This window comes from Simochromis diagramma, unplaced genomic scaffold (genome assembly GCF_900408965.1).
Source record: "Simochromis diagramma unplaced genomic scaffold, fSimDia1.1 OVJJ01000402.1, whole genome shotgun sequence".
Lineage (NCBI taxonomy): Eukaryota > Metazoa > Chordata > Actinopteri > Cichliformes > Cichlidae > Simochromis > Simochromis diagramma.
The window spans coordinates 5,659,305-5,663,750 of NW_024386972.1; the positions used below are offsets into that span (position 1 = coordinate 5,659,305).

The window sequence follows — 4,446 nt, forward strand, 5'->3', positions numbered from 1 at the left end:
ACTGCTCACGTTTTGTTGCCTGTCTTGTTTTTAGGTTTACCACAGGTTTTTCGAGCTTTGTGTCAGGTCCCTGAACGCAGCACGTGAGTCGGCTATTTGGGATATTTTCGCTTCTAGACTCGGACAACCGGGGTCCCATGAACTTTTAATACAGTCTGCATACATTGTGCGCTTGCACTATTTGATAAACAAAACGTAATTAACCAAAAGTCCTGTTTCTTCACCGCTTCCGGGCAGTTGCGCCTTCTTAAACCGATTTCCTGGCGGCCTTCCGCCGAAGCTCCAGTGGCGCAATCGGTTAGCGCGCGGTACTTATATGACAGTATACAGCAGAGCAATGCCGAGGTTGTGAGTTCGAGCCTCACCTGGAGCAGAGTTTTTAGTCTCAGCCTCACCTGTAGACGGGAGTTGCAACCTGATATTTGGAGATTATCTGTCGACACGACGACCCTCCAGCTGTTCTTTACACGTTTATCTTCACTTTCTTTGCTTTAAAAGTGCAGCTTTAATACGTCCTGCCTTGCGATTAAATGCAACTGCTGCGATCTTAGCTAATGAAGACCACCAGTGTCATCTGAAAGGAGAATGCTAAAAAAGCTTCTTTGTATCATGGACAACCCGTCCCACCCCATGCACGCCTCCCCGAAATGCAGAACTGACCGCCACAGAAAATCCTTTGTGCCGGTGGCAGTAAGACTGTACAACTCTTCCTCCCTCTGTGGGTGATTTTCCTGAGGATTAATAACAAAGTTATTCTGTTTCCATTCAGGCCGTGCAATGTCACCCAACAGTTTTTCATGGAATGTTTGTTTCATCTCCCCAACATATGCTGCTACTCTCTTTTATTCATTTGCACAATACTGTGACACTTTTAGAATCACCTGCACTGATAGCTAAACTATTTATTTTTCAGGATATAGTTATATTGTTACTTGTTAAAGTTATTTGATATTATATTTTGCACTATCCTACTGTATATTACTGTATACTAGTATTCTATTGTATATATTGTATATCTTGTTCCTCTGTTCCTCTGTCTCTCTTGCTGCATTGAGCATGTGTATGACAAAAGAATTTCCCTCGGGATAAATAAAGTTCTTCTTATCTTATCTTATCTTATCTTAATGTGATTAAGAAGTGTATTTTTAACTGGAACCCAGTATGAGCATAACATTTAGCATTTCAATTTCCTGATAGAAATAGCTAGAATTGAGCATATCCTTGCTATTTCTTAATCATATACTTGCCGTATAGATTGGACAGCACTCAATACAAAACTGAACTGGAAGCTTACATAAATAAATAATTAAAACATGAGCAGACATCCATCTTTTCTATTTAGAGTCGCTAATAATAATAGAAGTGTTGCACAAACGGAAAGCAAAGCAGATTATATAACTAGGCAATTCAAAGTGATTTACATAACACATAAAGACATGGGAAAAAAAATGAAAAGGCACAGTTATTATGCTTGCTTTAGATGCTTTTCTAGTTTCTGTTATTTTTGTTTTGTTTGATTTCTTTATGAACGCTGCAAATATGTTGCAAATGATACAACACAACCACACCAAAATAAGCACTGGCTATCACTGGTAAAAAGTTAGAAATGTGTATGCTGTTACTGCATAAATTAACCTCCTATTTTAACCCAATAATAATCAACATGTAATATCTGCATGCCACAGAAAACAACCACAACAAAGTAAAACATGTTTTTGACCAGGGAGCTAAAAGCAACTTCAGCCTACCGTTCTCTCAGCAATATTGTTCAACACTGCCTCCTGTCGATTATCACGTGGAGGTGCTGTTTGCTGTGAAACCATTGCCCACCGGTAGAGGGCGATATTGCTGCACTAAACGGCCCTGCTCTAATGCGGCTCTAAACATTTTTTTTTAAAGTGAAATAAATAAATAAATGAAAGTACTGAAAGCAGCAGCGGAATCTTGTGTTAATTCTTCTCATAATTTGTATTTACAAACATATTGACTGACACATATTTATGTGTTTATGTGTGCTGATCAATCTTTTCACCGCATCCTGAAATCTGCGTGTTACCAAACACAACCCCAATCACCTTAATCCCTTTTAAGACGTTGTTTTATTTCACTGTTCACAACTGTCACACACTGTGCACACGTTTCCATCCTTGTGTGTTTACGTGCATGTGTTTCTCAGCAGGTCTGCCGCTCTAAGCCCCCGTAAAGCTGGGAATGAACAAGCAGAAGATTGCAGTAATGATGTGACCCAAATGTCCTGGGTGCAGATCCCCTGGCTGAAAATGAGAGTGGAGATCGGGACCTTGAACCTCCCCTCCCTCGCTCCCTCCCTCCCTCCCCCTTGCCTGGGACACAATCACAGAACATTTGCATGCGTGTGTATTATTTGGGGAGGGGCATGTGTATGTTGCGTGTGTTTAAGCTCATGCAGATCCATGTAAACATGAGGGATCAGACTTAGGAGTGTGTGCCACTTGTTCTCAGCACTCCGGATTAGATGTAACAGTTTTTTTTATTTTTTAATTTACTCTCCTTAGCCGCCTCCATAAGATACTAAAGCCTGGCTTCAAAACCTTCCTTCCCTCTCTGCCTCCCTCACTCCCTTCCTCCCCTTGACTCACCCATTCCCTGAGGTCAGCAGGTGGCTGAACAATCACATAACCCGCACCATCCTGAAAGTAGGCTCAGTGGGCCACTTTATTCAATGAGAGGCTTGGCAGTTGGAGTAGTGCATGCATGTGTGTGCGTGTGTACGTGTGTCTGTGTGTGTGTGGCAGGGATTGAGAGGAAAGGGGACAAAAGACAGAGTTTAATATTTGGGATAAACTGTGATTGAATATCCTGAGATCAGAGCAGAATGATCAAATTCTGCCAGTGATAATCCTTCATCTTGGAAAATTAAATACCACTCTGCAGTCTCTCCTCTTGACTCACACTCTCTCTCACACACACACACACTTGCAGTATTTAAACGAGGTCTGACATGTGTCTCATAACCGTGCTCGGTTCCTCAGGGAGCTGTTCTGATATCTGATGAGTTTTTCATTAATAAGACACAAGTCTGATCCTGAGGGAGAGACACAAAATGACAACAGATAAGCCCTGCTTTCCCCAGCTCTCCACCGCACACACACATAACACAGATTCACTGATACACCATAACTAAATATCTTTATACATGCACTTATATTAAAGTCTTTGCCTTAATCACCTCAGCCCTGTTTTATTCACTCAAGCCTACATTTCATTTCCTTGCACATCCTTGTTCAAATAAATTAAATCTCATCTTTATTTACCAGTATAAGCCCCGATACAACAGAACAAAAACATTATCAGACTGCATCAGAGGCCCTGTTCCTCCTCACCTTTTTGTAATCGGCATCTATAGGATCTCTCCAAAATCTCAATCCAGCATACACCCACACGTCAGGTTGTGACTGCCCAGCTGTGTGGAGTAGAGCGTTTTTGTCACTTTGTGACTGCATTCAAAAAAGCATGCACAGCTATATTCCTCAATATTTGGGCAGAAAGAACAGGTAATCCAATGCAGGCAAGTAAACTAGTACCAATAAAGTCATAGGCAATCAGTTTAATTACGTATAGACCATGGACAGCATTAAAGATGGGTATACCACCTAGTGGGTTTGGGGGCTGCATTTTCAAGCTTTAGAATTAGCACTTGGGCACCATGTTGTTTTGTTTGTTTGTTTCTTTGGTTTTTGCTTTTGTTCTTTTGAAGACAGAATTATTTTATCCAGATGAAATGGTGAAGTGCTAATTTATCAACTAATACTAGCTATCTTGGTTAGCAATCTCCCGTGCAATGCAGAGCCACATATATCAGCTAATTATGGCTAAGGAGGAGACTAATAACACACTAGACCTGCGTTCACAGAATCTGAAGCACAAGCTTCTGGGATGGTCTGTTGCACACAGCAAGCCATAATATTGGTCAGGTAACCTATTAAATGTGCTCCCAACAGTCACAAAGCGCTCACACAGAAAGGTCCAGTAGCAGACTGATGAGGACACTTTTGAAGGGGAAGCTATTTTTTTTAACTAGGCTGCATAAATGCTTTGTCACAGCTGTAAGGCTAGCCATAGTGTAGTGGTTTTGGTTGCTTAACAAGCAAAATATTCCTAGTTTGATCCTGAGAGGAGTCACAAATGCCTTCAAGGGTGTGTCAGTAAGGGCAATCAGCATAAAAAAAAATAAGGGTGAGATAATTTGGACATGTACAGATGAGGGATAATGGATACTGAATTTGGAGCTGTCAGGCAGGAGGAAACGAGGAAGCTCACAGAGGAGATTCCCAGTGAAGGAGGACTTGCAGTCCTGGAGATACTTGAAAGTAAGAAGAAGAATCTTAAAATGAATGTGGTATTTTACAGTAAGCCATATTTTGAACCAGGTGAAGTCTACCGAGAAGTTTGTGTGGTAAGCCAAAG

General features: G+C 41.2%; 1 non-coding gene across 1 annotated transcript; it reads left to right on the forward strand.

The window, feature by feature from the left end:
• The first annotated feature begins 279 nt into the window (after positions 1-279).
• trnai-uau lies at positions 280-373 on the forward strand. The gene is made up of 2 exons: positions 280-317; positions 338-373. It is a non-coding gene; the product is annotated as a tRNA-Ile (tRNA).
• The last annotated feature ends 4,073 nt before the right edge of the window (positions 374-4,446 follow it).